Source organism: Lycium barbarum, chromosome 11 (genome assembly GCF_019175385.1).
Source record: "Lycium barbarum isolate Lr01 chromosome 11, ASM1917538v2, whole genome shotgun sequence".
Lineage (NCBI taxonomy): Eukaryota > Viridiplantae > Streptophyta > Magnoliopsida > Solanales > Solanaceae > Lycium > Lycium barbarum.
The window spans coordinates 106,425,518-106,441,452 of NC_083347.1; the positions used below are offsets into that span (position 1 = coordinate 106,425,518).

Below are 15,935 nucleotides of genomic sequence, written 5' to 3' on the forward strand. Positions count from 1 at the left end.
AACCAGTCCGGCGACCATTCGTGCCGGATGTGGTGGAAACCAGTGGTACAAGAAAGCAAAAACAAGTGGAAACCCCGTTACCGGCGACCAGCTCTCCCACTCCTAAAACAGTGACATGCGGAATTGCAGCTACGCTGACATCCCATAAGTCTGATTGACCCTTCACGATCCAACGACGGGGATAGTGGCAAGCAACCAGCTGCTGCTAAAACTGGAAAGCACACACAGCCACCGATTTCGGCATAGAAACAGAAACAAAATTGGGCAAATTTATTTGAAGGCAACAGACTTGCTTCCTGAGGCACTAATATTTCCTTCATTGCTCCAATTCTTCAAAATGGGGTTAAGATTATTTAGTTGAATGAAGCTGATATTGCAAAAGAGACAGAGTATTGGAAGATGGCCTTGATTGTGTACATAGTAGGAGCATCCCCATCTATTGGGGCACTTGAACGATACATCGGGGCTCAGTGGAACTATATAGCTAAGCCTAAAATTTACTATCATAATAACGACTATTTTGTAGTAAAACTCAACAGCATCAAGGATAGAGATGAGGTCCTGCTGTATGTGCTTAGCAATAAGCCGTTGATAGTGAGATCATGGAAACCTGATTTCAATTTTTGTGATGAGGTTTTAAGAGTGGTTCCACTATGGATTAAGCTACCTAAATTGCCACTCAATTGTTGGGGTATTGAATCCTTTAGCAAGATATATAGTGGTCTAGGTAATCCAATGTACACCGATGAATGTACGAGCCAAGTGGAGAGGATCTCATGTGCAAGGGTTCTCATAGAAATAGATGTAACGTCCAGGATCCAACTGATAGGGTCTTTGATCAAGAGGTTTGGTATGATTTGGTACCCGACTATTGCAAAGAATGCCTCCAGATTGGGCATAATTGTAGTAGGTCCCCACCTACAGCCAATCCTACTAAACAGAAGAAGGAGCGTAAGCAGAAGCAGAAGCAGATTGAAAGAGTGAAGGATAATGTAAAGGGACACAAGGAGCAACCGAGGAAGCAAGTGAAGCAATGGCACCCTAGGCTTGAACGGAGCTCAAATGATCTTGTAGTGCAACTTGCAGTGTCAACAGAACAAACTGTAGAAGCAGCTATTGAGTTGAACTCAAGTGACTTTCCACCATTACATAAGGAAGATGTATGGAAGAGTGTCAAGCCTAAGTCAGCAATCAAGAACTCTATCAGCCCCAATTCAAATGTTGTGAATATGGAGAATGGGTTCAACCCTCTGATCATTCATCATTGTTACACCTTGGAACATTCCCCGTTAACGTACAGGGAATAGGCTAGCGAAGAGCATGACGTATACAATGTTTTGATAAGTAAGAAATACCATTCGATGATTTTAAATAAGATTTCAGGGACATTTGAGATAGGAGATGAAAGTTGTTAAGGAAAGCAAGATATATGTTGCGTACCAGACAGAATTTATGAATATCGAATTAATGATGGCTTAGTAATGTTTTGGAAGAAGAGTTATAATATCTTTTAGATTGTTAACGAGGTGTTAGACAAGTATCACGAAGGTCCCACGAGGATTTGAAATCAAACGAAGTGTCAAGAACCAAAATCAGAGAAACGGTAGATTATACGACTGATTATACGGTCCGTATAACCTGTCGTATAACGGTCACAGAATGAAGTGGTTGAGGGGGTGATTTCACGGTCACTTATACGGACCGTATAAATTTATACGGATCGTATAATGTGCCGTCAAATTGACACAGAATGTGATGGTTACTGGGGCAGTTTTACGGACCGTATAAATTTATACAGACCGTATAAATTTATACAGACCGTATAAGTGTCCGTATAATGATGTCGAGACAACTTTTGCATTTATAAAAGAATATCCCAAGTTCATTTAATTCATTCTATTTTCTCTCTCCACGACCCAACAACTCTCTAGAACTTTCCAAACTCCTCATATACAAGAATCCAAGTGAAATTGATGATCAACTTCATCAAATCAAAGGAAACAAGTGCAAGAAACTCACTAGGGTTCACCTAAGGCAAGAAAATTTCATGGGGAGTGAACTAGGGTTTTTGTGAAAGAGAAATATTTCAACTCAAGGCTTATTCCTACACTATCTAAGGTGAGTTTTATGGTATTTACATGTTATTTAAGGTATTGAAAAGTTGAAACACTTGAATTGTAGAAGGAGGTAGAAAATGGGTCATGAATGTGTGAATAGTGTCATTGTTGAGTAGTAGTTTGGGGTGAATTATGAATATTGGTATGTTGTGATTGTAAGTATGTTGTGAACGACATTTAGAACATGGAATAAGTATTATATGTGATAAAATGCAATAATGAACTATGATCATGATTATGGAGAAATTGGAGTGAAACTACGAAATGTGGATAATGTAGATGAATGATGATTGTCGCTTGTGATATTGTGAATGTTGTTATGAATGTTTGGGAGTTGATATAGAATATGGGGAAAGTAGTATAAACAAAGGAAATGCTGCCCAATTTTCTTTAGTTTTAGTAAGCACGTTTAAGTAATCGATTAGCTAATAATAATGTGAATTCTCTTGAAGGTAGAAATGTGAGCATTGAAGGAGAACGAGCAAGCGATAGATTAGTTAAACGAACAACATGTGAGGCTAGCCCTTTCTTTCTATGGCATGATTTTTCCTTCTTCTCCATGAATCTTCTATATCCCGGAAAGTTAAGAGTCCATGTTCATGAATAGCTACATGAGATAAGAGATACATTACGAGCCCAATAATGATGATGATGGGCTTAAGTCTAAAGATTCTAGAGTTCATGATATGATGTTCTTATATAGTTAATGATGTCGTTTATTGTATACACTCACCTTATATACTATTTCATTCAACGTGGGGCAGAATACTTATAAATGCTCCATAATGGAATCGGGGTTTCATGACCTTACGTCACCCCGACATAGCCATAGTTGTATTCAAGTTCTAATGTATGTTTTTAATGATGAATGTATAATGATGCTAAGTTGTGATATGTCTATGAGATGATCAATAATGAAAGTTTATAATATGCCTATGCCATGTATGAAAATGTTGAGTTACGATGGGTATATGGCGATATGATTCCACCGTGCCCAGGAGACCGGACATGTCACCGCTAAGGCGGGCTTCTTATGATTCCACCGTGCCTAAATGGCCGGACATGTCACCGCTAAGGCGGGCTGCTTATGATTCCACCGCGCCTAGGAGGCCGGACATGATCACCACTAGTGGGCGGCATATGATGGTTACCCGAACGCGGGTTAACGATGAGGATTATGATGCGATGATATATGCGCTATGACGACACATGTACTATGATTACATAAATATACGATATATGTATGAAATGTATTCACCTATAAAACTCATTCAGGTTATACCTTCCTCCTACGGTTTATGATCCTTCTATTATGCTTATTTCATTCATGTCTTACATACTCAGTACAATGTTCGTACTGACGTCCGTTTTCTTTGGATGATGTGTTCATGCCCACAGGTAGACAGGGAGGTGAGCTAGATCCAGACTCGTAGGAGCTGTTAGCTGACTTGAGAGCACTCCATTGTTCCGGAGGTGCCTTTGATCATTCTTTTGTGTATATATGTATATTTTGGGCACGATGGAGTCCTGTTCCGTCCTTATGTCTAGCACTCTAGTAGAGGCTCGTAGATACGCAGGTGTGGGTAGTATGGTCTCACAATGTTTCTAATGTATATGTTTATATTATTTTGATAGCCGAAGGGCTTATGTATACATATATATATGTGTGTAAAGTGATTATGTTTCCAAATGAGAAAATGACTTTCTTATGATATGAATATGATAAGTAAGGGAATGAGTGGTGCTCGGTGGTTAGCCCCGGGTACCCGTCACGGCCCCTAGTCGAGTCGTGACAATCATGGCCTTAGATGTATTTAAACAAACCCAGGAGCAAGAGAGGGAACAAAGTAGCATGGTGAGGCCTGATGGTGACCCCCCTGATCAATCCATTTATCAATGAAGTTAGTTACCTGGAACGTTACGTTAGGGGTGTAAATAAAGTCTATAAGAAAAAGGAATTTAAAGTTTTTTTTAATGATAGTAAGATTAGTATTATAAATGTACTGGAGAATAGGATGAAGGAAATGAATTGACAAAAAATATTGACAAGGTCACTACACATTGGCAATGGTATGCCTACTATGCTCAAAGTGACAAAGGAAGAACATGGATTTTATGGGACAACACAAAGGTAGATTATATTCTAATTACTATGACTGATCAGGTGGCCATATTAGAAGTTGTAGTTTGCCGCTGGATTTATGTTTCACTGATGTTTATGGGTGGCATACTGTGGAAACAGGAGAAGCTTAAGGTCACGACTAGATAGCATTGCAACTGGTATTAATGGCCCATGGCTTATTATGGGAGACTTGACTGTTATTTTGCACAATGATGATAGGACTAACGTAACAGTATTACAAGAAAGTGAAGTAAGAGATTTTAAAGATTGTTTACTTAGGATTGGGCTGTGAGGGGTGGGCACGGTATGGTATATACCGAATACCATACCGATATCGAAGTTTTTAATACCGCGGTTTTAGTATTATGGTATTTGGTATGGTATTTGGTATGAATTTAAATTTTCTTTGGTATTCGGTATGGTATTTGGTATTTATAAAATGGATACCGAAATACCGTATACCATACCGAAGTTTATACTACATATATACAATCCATATATATTATATTTACTACTGCTAAATAGATAGACTAGTTTTCGTATAAAAAATTACATCACATCTCATTTAATGTCAATTTGTATCTAATAGAAAATTGTACCATCAAAGCTAACTTTTTATCCAATATTTTCATGCTTTTAGTCTTTCACATATGCTGAGGCCTAGTGTCACGACCCAACCCCGTAGGCCGTGACTAGTGCCCAATCTGGGCACCCAAACACATCTATCAAATGCTATCTCAAAATTTTATCAAACGCATTCAAGTATATAACAGAAGCCATCAAGGCTATATTTCAAATTTAGACAATTTCCAGAAAAATTTCGGCAGAGTTTCCTTTGTTTTTCGGACTATCCAAAATAACCCTGTACACAGCAAATACCAACAAAGGCCACACAGGGCTAACAAAGTAACGTGTAAACATATGCGGACCGGCCGCCGCGGCGAATGGGATCGCCCAAACACAACATATACATGTGCGAGCCGACAAGGCTATCAAATGGCACAACGACCCAAAAACATATACAAAATGCATGCCGACAAGGCTGCCATGACGAAGAAGATCATATGGACACAACTGTACAGAAGTAGGCACACACACCCACAAATAATTCTACAGACCTCTAAACAGACCAAACAAATCATATGGCGGAACAGGGCCCCGCCGTACCCATGAACGAATATATACAACATAGCGAACAAAAGTGTATACCAAAAGATGTGCTCTGAAGGGAGGGGAGCACTCCAACAGCAAAAGGGGTATCCTACACTGGGGGGTCACCGAACTGTGCGTCTGTACCTGCGGGCATGAAACGCAGCCCCCGAAGAAAGGGGGTCAGTACGAAATATGTACTGAGTATGCAAAGCAGAATGTACAGAAAGCAAATCTGAGACATAGCGAAATGGGAGTATTAAACATAAGTGCAAATTCAATCTTATCAAATTATTTAGTTTCAAATATGTAAATCATGCATAGGGTACAGAAGAATATGGTCGCCCGCCTGTCGATAGCGCCATAACACAGCATAACACCAGAAAGATTTCAAATCTCCGTATCCCCGTCACATATCACATCACAACATAACGCCATATACAGCATAACACCAAATATAGATGGAACCCGACCCTCTTTTGCGAGTAGCTCGGTGAACCATAAACACAGCATAACTCCGGAGTATATCAAAATGCGCACGATAACATAACCGGCCCGGGACTCGGCGAAGGGAGTAACCAAATGCACGAATAGAGTCGTGAGTAGTCATATGCATAAAATCAATATCATAAATTCAAACATAAGCAAAACGATCGTATTTGAAAATCGGATAGTAGTCTTAACAAATTCTTTCAAAATCTCCCGAATTTAAAACAAAAAAGGAAGTCGCGGGACCCACGGGTGGGTATTTACCCAAGTCGGGCCCGCTTATGAAAAACATACTCGTTATATGTATTGCAAAATTTTTATAAAAATATATTGGAGCAATCCGAGCATTTATGTGAAAGATATGGCATTCGGATATTTCGAAGTTCCTTAAAGTGAAACCTTTTTGCGCAAAGTTCGAAAAACGATTTTTCAAATACATCAAGGTTCATATTTCATCAAATCATACATAAGAGTGCCAAAGAACATATACGGATCATAACATGCTCGGATTTCGGATTTGGAAGTTTCCTTAAGGCTCTAATTTAGCCTATAAAAACTAAGACATGCCAAAAAGAAAGGAAGTTGCCTTACATACCTCGAACGCACTTCCAAGCTAGCCAATCTAAAGCTACTCCAAATTTACCCCTCGGGCTCCCCAAGGTCTACAAAATGTGCCAATGAATATCCAATATTAACCATAGGCATATTAAGAAATTTTTCATTCCAACTAACTCTAAATTCTACAAAAAAAATTCGGCAGCACTTCCTCTGTAAATAGGCCATCCCGAGAATTTATCTCGCTTAAAAATCAACAACAACAGCCACAATAACCAATCTAGCAACATCAATAATAAATTCGGAAGACAAAATAACATTAATAGCTCTCTTTTTCATCATTCGACAACTTTCCAAATATTCAATTCAACGGCTCACATTCAAGCCACCACATCGCTCACACATTTAATTATCAACCCGAGTCTTTACCACAATATTCTAGGACATTCTAAACAATCCACATAATATTTCCAACGACCCGAAAAATTTTCCACTGTTTGGCCGAAAACAGTCCCCTTTTCCATTCCTCATTTTCAAGTCATGTTTTGTACCACAATCCACAATATAACGATATGATTTTCATAAAATATACAATTTACGTCAAACGCACAACTAGCCTCAAAACAGCCCACAATTTCTCAACATCAATCTTGAGCCACTTAAACACTTATTTCCAACTAGAATTCGTTTCGACGATAACTAAAATACTAAGCGATAGTATTACGATCTTCGACACATTATAAAACTCACATTCGCCCGCGCCACACACATACACATGTTAATGATTCTTATATATACGAATTTTATTCAATGCACAAAGTTCTCCAAATCAGTCCGCAACGCTTACTATGTCAATTTGGGACATTAAATTCTCATTTCTAACCTACAAGTCATCACAATAACCATTACGACGCTAAGCGAGATTAATTCCTTCTTTGCTACAATTTGGAGGCTATAAACACGGCTACACTACACATATACATGTATCGATGATTTTTATTCTTTTCCCCACTCGATACCAATCTAACATAATATAGAATTAATTCATCAATTCCATTTGTCACACCCATATACACGGCTAGAACACCCATCACACAACCCACTTCCAATCATACTATATTTCATGATTTCCATCCCTATTAACATACCATAACATGAATAAATGTTCACAACACAAAAACAAGAGCAAAACATACCTTTCTTCTTCAATCCACCAAATAGTTAGGGTTTGCAAATGGGTACAACTAATGGTTGGATGACCCGAACAACTCTTCCACGCTACTTAGGGACCTCAATATAGTGGGTTAACACCAAGGAAATAATTTTTGGGAAGAAAAAAAAATGGGGTTGGATCTCCCCTTGGCTGGCCGAAACAGTGGAGAAAAGAAAGGGCTTTCAATGTTGATATTTTGCTAAGTGTTGAAGTGTAGAATGAGTAAAGAAGACCACTTATTCATCTTTTAAGTGTCCCCATTACCTTAGGTCCACACAATGTGTTGGACCAATTATAATTGGCCACACAATGTGTGGGACCCCTTTTTAATTCACACGGCTACAAGGGAGTTTTGAACAACATTTTAAATTCCAATTTTGTGAATTGTGGTCCCAATTTTTCCTAAGTGTTCCATACCAACAATTTCATATATAACGTATGTCTCCAAATAAAATCAAATGGTCAAAAGTCCCGACTTCAAATCCCGGAAAAGTTTTGGCCTTAAATTATCATAGTTAATCCGGGTTGTCCCAATGTATAAAAATATGGGACGTAACACCTAGAAGCAGCCTTTAATTTGTCTCTGCTATTTTTCCAATACATTAAGACTTGAAATGGTGGAAATGGCCTATTCTCTCTGCTGCTGAATGAAATTTTTGGTGTAAAATTGTTTAGGACCGAAGATTATGCTTACTTTTGGCTAATGTTGTTTAGACTTTGAAACTTTGACTACTCTACCGTGATTCAAATGTCCGTTGTGCAATTGATTAACGAAGAAAATTGCTTGTACTTTCTTTTAAATACGTCTATTTGTGTATGGTGTTAGTTTAATATAATTGAGAAATCTCGAAGTCATAATCCTTTATTACATGAGTATATACGTAAGTCGAAGTCAAATAAACTATGGTTACCGATTTACCGTACCGTGAAATACCGAAACCGAACTTAAAAATACCGAACCGTACTGAATTAATTTGGTATGGTAATGATATCGTATTTTTAAAAACCGAATACCGAAGTTACCGAACCGAAATTTCAAATACCGTACCATACCGTACCATGCCCACCCTGTGAACTGAAAATTGTTGGAAGGGATTACACATGGACAAATGGCCATGTCTTTAGTACAATTGACAAGGCTTTTGCAAACCCATCTTGGATGACATCTATGTCACAGTTAGAGGTAGAGATCCAAGACCCCATATGTTCAGACCACTCTCCACTTATCATGGATTTTGCTGAACCAATAATAAGAAGGCCTAGACCTTTTAAATTCATGAACCATCTTGTACAACATCAAAGCTTCAAACAGAGTATTCAAAAAGGGTGGAATAAGCCTATCCCTGGTACTTATACGAAGAGAGTTTGGGCCCAGCTTGAAAATGTCAAAAAAAAAAAAAATGAAAACTCTACAAGTGAAGGAATTTCAAATGTTAAACAAAGCATCCTGGATACTAGACAGAAATTAGCTGAAACTCAGGAACAAATAAGGAGTAGAAATCATGCTGCATCACTAGTAGACATTGAAAAAGTCACTAGTGGACCTTGAAAAAGAACTTAGGCAAACATTGGAGAAATAGTCCCTGGTCCAAGAGATTATCTATCAACAAAAGTCAAGGATCAAATGGTTGCAACTTAGGGACTCAAACTCAGCTTACTTTTTTGCTAATCTAAAGAACAGGACAGCATATAGCCAGATCAAAAAGCTCAAACTCTCCTGTGGTAGATGGACTTCTGATGAGACTGAGGTGAAAGGGGAGAGAATTGGCTTCTATAGAAATCTGTTGGGTACTACTGCATCACAACTGCCAACAATCAAACCAGAGATTTGTGCTTTGGGTTATGTACTGTCCAGAAGCCAACAACTACAACTTCCAGAGCCAGTAACCCAAGCAGATGTTTGGCATGCTCTTCAGGGGATTGAAGACTTGAAGGCCCCAGGAGTTGATGGCTTCAATGCCTTGTTTTTTAAACAATCATGGTCAGTGGTTGGGGATGAGATTACAAAGGCAGTGCGGAACTTCTTTAATACAGGTATACTTCACAAGCCCATAAATTGTACAGTTGTGACACTTATTCCTAAAATTAAGAATCCTCAACGGTAAAGGAATTCAGGCCTATCTCTTGCTGCGCTATAGTTTACAAACTCATCTCTAAAATTATCACAAATAGACTCCAGAATGTTATGGATAGCTTGGTTGACAAGAGTCAATCAACCTTTGTACCTGGTAGACTCATTAGTGATAACATTATATTGAGTCATGAGCTTGTTAAGGTATATGGGCTAAAGGGGATCTCTGTTAGATGTATGCTTAAGGTAGATATGGAAAAAGCATATGATTCACTTGAGTGGATCTTTATCCAACAAATGCTCTGCCACCTGAATTTTCCTCCTAAATTTACTGGATGGTTGATGGAATACCTTCAAACAGTCTCTTACTCAATATGCATAGATGGGTGCCTTCAGAACCCTTTGAAGCCAAGAGAGGCTTGAGGCAAGGGGACCCTATGTCTCCATTCCTCTTTGTAATTGCAATGGAATATTTCTCTAGATTACTGAGGAAATTAATAGTCCATTCAAATTTCAAATTTCAAATTTCAAATTTCATCCCAGATGCTCTAAAGTACAGTTGATCCAGTTAGGCTTTGCTGATGATATGCTCCTATTTTTGCAAAGGAGATATCAGATCTGTCCAGCTTCTTTTTAATTGCTTCCAAGAGTTCTCTGGGGCTTCTGGACTGATTGCCAACAAAGACACAAGAGCAATTTATTTTCGTGGGGTAAAGGGCACTATGCTGGCTGCTATTCTGGATATATTGGGCTTCACTAAAAGGGATCTATCTGCCTTTTAAATAGATAGGGGTGCCTCTAAGTACTAAAAGGTTATCCATCATGCAATGTCAGCCACTTCTTGCCCAAATGTTAGGGGGAATCACTTGTTGGACTACTAAATTCTTATCCTATGCAGGAAGAGAGTTATTGATCAAAATTGTCTTATTTTCCATTCAAGTATATTGGTTTCAGGTTTTTGTCCTATCATCGAAAGTGATCAAACTTATCGACCAAACATGCCAAAGATTTCTGTGGACAGGTGGTGTTGAGCTTACTAAAAAGGTACTTCTAGCTTGGGATAAAGTATGCATGCCTAAAACAGCGGGAGGATTAAACATTCTAGATATTACTGTCTGGAACAATGCTGCAATACTTAAGTTACTATGGAACTTATGTCGAAAAAAGGACAATTTGTGGGTGAAGTGGGTACACTGTTACTATATTAAATGATGTAATATTTTGGGATTGTGCACCCTCTCAAGCCTCATAGATGGTCCAAAAGATATTGAAGCAAATATGCAACAATTCTCCATAAAAAAGTTGTGCATTGCAATGAGGGGTGATTATCAGAAGGTCCCCTGGATCACCTAAGTGGATTTTCATTACAAGACTAGCAGCCCTGGGAAGACTCCATACAAAAGACAGGTTATTAAAATGGGGAGTCACGGATAACCAGCAATGTGCTCTATTCAGTTGGGGAAATGAGTCCAGTGATCATTTATTTTTCTCATGTGACTACTCTAGTTTTATCTGGACAAGACTACTACATTGGCAAGGTATAAGAAGACAAGCAAAGCCATTGCTAGAAGAACTGGATTGGACAATTATAAATGCTAGAGGGAAGGGAGCAGCAGCCACAATTTTCAGAATTAGTATAGCAGCTGCAGTATATCACATATGGATTGAGAGAAATCATAGAATTTTCCAAGCTAAATCTACTGATTCACATGTGATTACTAGGAGAATAGTGCAGGAGATCTTCCACAGAGGAACTTTGAAGCCAAAACTTGCCAGCAAACTAGCAGACCTTAACTACTACCCTTAGTGTTGCTTAGTTTTTTTGCCTACTGTTGCTTTGATGAAAATGGTTGTTAGCCTTTGCTTAACTGTTTGGTTGCCATGCCAACACAGTTCTTGACTTTGTACAGAATGTTAATACTTTTGGAAATAAAATTGTTTATTTGCCAAAAAAAAAAAAAATATATATATATATATATATATATATATATATATATATATAAAGGTAAAAGGTTTGTATGAACTCAACATTTCCGGCATGATGCATAGAAATGCATGTAAAAAGTTACTAAAATTTTAATAAATTATGAACCCATAATCTCAAATGTTAATAAGTTTAGTGGCAAAGGACCTAAATATTGGATCCATCTTGTCAAAATTATGGATTTGCCTCTGAATTTTTTGTAATGTGAATTCAACTTCGACAAAAAATGTAAAAATGCTTCTTGAAGGTCGAAACTATCAAGAGATGAGCATTTCTTTGTAAATTTCATGGGCCTATCTATTGTTTCTGATTGTGTTTTGCCTTTCTCAACTTCCAAGCCCAACTAGAATCATTGTCTGTTTGATTTTTTTTTTTTTTTTCTTTTCACCAGAACCGTTATTTGTTTCTTAGGGGAGGATACCCAATTTGCACAGACAACTTCGTTAAGTACATGATTGCTTTCAGTAGTTCAAGATTCAATAACTACTGAGTATATATATCAAGGTATTGAAATTTTAGGAGAATCTTTTTATATAAACTCTAGCCCTTCAATTCTTAAGTTTCAAATACCTTTTTTTTTTCAACTTCAATTTCAAATATTAGTTTTATTCAAATTTTAGCCAAATTACGTCCAACTACCTTCTTAATGGCTATTCTTTCAGTTACAAATATTAAAAACTCGTTATTTGTCAATTTTATCCCATGACGCACGACTCGTATACATTCTTACTAGAGATGTTGTTGCAACAAGCTAAGAGTAAGATGTTCTATTTTTGAGTAGATACAATGCTAAACATTTTATATAGTTATACATATATTTTGTCCAATAAAATTCTGCTGTCTGTTTTCATTTAAATCTCATAATTCAACCTAAAATGACTCTTACGACAAATCCTTATAGCTCGACATCAGGAAAATTCCAATATAACTCCAAACAATCCAGAAACATTTGTTATTTACCACCAATATAATGCAAGACAGTTTCCAAGACTAAAACTGTCGCTTTTTGGTAGTTAGAAAATTATGTAAATAATAAACCTACTTCATTCGTGGTCCTTGAGTGTCCTTTTTGGTCCTTTATAAATTTTATTTAGTTTTATGACCATTTTACAAGAGATTCATTTTTTACACATAAGAGATTTGAAAAAATCACATAAAAGATTTGAAAAAACCATTTTCTTCTATTTAAATTGTAAGAGGACAACAGATCCTATTTTCACCTTTTTATTTTTTATTTTATGTATTATAACCAACTGATATTCGGCATGTCGTACTATCTTCTTTCCTAGTCCTCGAAAATCTTTGTTGTTTGTCTTGTTTTGGATTAACGTGCATTGATCACAGATTGCTTGTTATCTCATTATACTCATTTTGTAAGATCAAGTCTTAGATACAAAAACTCAAATGATAAAGGCGAAAATGAAATGTCGTGAATCGCCGAAGCAGGACTAATTAAGACGAATAGATATGAATTTAGAAATGAGATCTTCTCCTTATCTTAGTTAGATTGGCATGAAGCATGTTCAGTTAAGAGTTCTCCTTCGTTGAAAAAGTACACTATAAATTCAAATTATATTTTAATTTTTCTTAATTATAATTTTGGTTCCGTCACTATTTCGTGAAAATTTGTAATTTTGTGAGAAATGAATGTTGGGATGCTAATTATATCATTAGGCCGACGGCCATTATTTGTCCGGAGTTTATGGAAAATCCAATAATCAAGTGGACATTATGTAACTGTCAGCATGGGAGGAAAAAGTCAGCGAGCCTACTGAATTGGATTCCAGTCAGCTAGTAGACAAAACACGTCACTCACTTTGTTCTTATGTTTAATGATAAGCAATTGATATTTTTATACCATAAATACTATAGCATAAAAAATTTACACTTTAATTTTTAATCCAAGGATAGCTAGAATGTCGTGATCCGGCCATAGCCAATTTATTTTCATCTGTTTTGACAAGTTATATTGCGGAGCTATGCATGGTGGGAATTGAATCCCCTCCTTCAGAAGATTGTACTCTGTATATAGGTAAGAAAATTATATATATATATATATATATATATATATATATATATATATATATATATATATATATATAATTTGTTGAATCTCTTTTATTTAAAGAAAGTTTTTAATGTAATGTATTTTGAATCCTTTTATTATAAATTTTGGCCCGCCACTAGTTATATGAACCAATGTGTCCTACATATGCAATTCAAATTGAACCAAACTTATGTAAGTATGTGAACTATGTCCAAACTGACTCGCCAGCAAATACATACCCAATCCAACATGTCCAGTTTGAGTGAGTTAGACTATTAAATTTTCATAAACTAAATTTGAAACTAAGCTCCCGACCAAAGTGGTGGAGCCACAATCAAAGAAGAGGTTCAATTGAATCTCTTTCATTAGAAAATTATATTGGTTATATAACACAAAAATACTCTGTCAACATAAAGAAATGTAGTTCGAAGATAATTTTATATCGAAAGTTCAAATTTTCAAATTCCTTTATTAAAATTTCAGGCTCCGTCACTGCTTGACTAAACAATGTAACAAGTGATTCTTAGCGTAAATAGTGTATTGTGGCAAATGTCGATGGAAAGAAATTACCTTTATTTGGCAGTATTCAAATTCCTTTATTAAAATTTCAGGCTCCGTCACTGCTTGACTAAACAATGTAACAAGTGATTCTCAGCGTAAATAGTGTATTGTGGCAAATGTCGATGGAAAGAAATTACCTTTATTTGGCAGTATTAATTTGCTTTATCCAAATGCATGTTTAGGGTAGGTATCAAGGCAACGTAAGAGATGCTTGACGTGCATTTGAGTAGCCTTCACCAATCAATATGCATTTCTTAACAAGCTCAACTACCCAACACATTAGCTATTTTTGTAGCTTTCTAATTAAAGCAAAAGCCAAATAAAGCTATAAGACACTATTTGCTTTAGCCTTTCACCAGAAATTTCTACCTGCACTTAACTTTTCTACTCCTTTTTTGTCTTGTATATGTCAGCAGAAATCTTCTTCGACACGTCTATCACCTCTTTCCTTCCAAAACTTTGACCTCCAAAAGCCCTTTTCATCTTTGTGATTTTGATTTAGATTTCGTTTGGTTTAACTGATTAGAAATTACGATAACAATCACGTGTTTAAAAAAATTTGAATTGATAAAATTAATTTAAACTAATTTTGCGAATAAGTAATAATAAGTTTAGATAAAAGTGTTGAAACTTATAATAATAACCTGAAAAGTAGGGTGATTGACTCATCACTTTTTACTAAATTTGATTTATAAGAAATTTGTTAATAAGCACTTTTGATTAGGAGTGACAAATCTATCTCAAACTCATGTAACCTACCCAAGCCGTCCAAATTCTAATGGGTTTGGTCAAAAGTGATTTTGATGACACATTAATTTAGGTTATGCTCAAGTTAACTCATCGCATATTAACTACTCAGATAGACCCATGGAAGTGCAGATATTCCCGATTTTAGCGCACAAAATTTTGTAAATTAAATTTACCTACATTGAAACACAGTTCAGACGTAGACGATTAGAGTTTCTAAATTTCACCTCTGAAGATACAAATTAGTGTATACTTCAAAAAAATCAAATGGCAAACGAACTTCAGACAATCGCATCTGAAGTTATTCTGTCGCAGTGCAAACTTTATAGAATTGTGGCTAGAGTTTGCATACTTACAGATGGTATGATTGAGGTTCTCCTTGTGGCAATGCAAACTTCGGATAATTGCATATGTAGTTCGCTGGAAAATGTCCTAAACTTCAGACGATACTGAAGTTCTCTCGTGGCAATGCATACTCTAGAATGTTGTGATATTGCGACTGAAGTTCTCGTGTGGCAATGCATACTTCGGAAGATTATGATTAAAGTTCTCCCCGTGACAGTGTAAACTTCAGATAATCACGTCTGAAGTTTGCTTGCAGTAGTCCTAACTTCAGATCTCGATTATCTACTGGAGGTAAAGATTTCGGGCAGTAAAGTTGTTCAATTCAAGTGTGTTGGGTTCTTTGGATATGTTTAATTTTGACTGAAAAAATTTCAGTACTAGGAGATAAAAAAGGAGTAGAAGAAGCAAATTCTGAAGTGTCTTTATATCGGATACCAATAAATATTTTAGAAATAGTGGGTACAGTTTAAATGGGAGAGACCAAACAAGCCGCCCCGTAAATTTTTTAACTGATGATGGCCAACCTTAACCCATG

At 36.5% G+C, this 15,935-nt stretch overlaps 1 long non-coding RNA gene across 1 annotated transcript; it reads right to left on the reverse strand.

The window, feature by feature from the left end:
- Positions 1 to 5,000: 5,000 nt before the first annotated feature.
- LOC132617835 (uncharacterized) lies at positions 5,001 to 7,844 on the reverse strand. The gene is made up of 3 exons (XR_009573851.1): positions 7,629 to 7,844; positions 6,473 to 6,539; positions 5,001 to 5,535 (listed from the first exon to the last, which is right to left on the reverse strand). It is a non-coding gene; the product is annotated as an uncharacterized LOC132617835 (long non-coding RNA).
- Between the last annotated feature and the right edge of the window lie 8,091 nt (positions 7,845 to 15,935).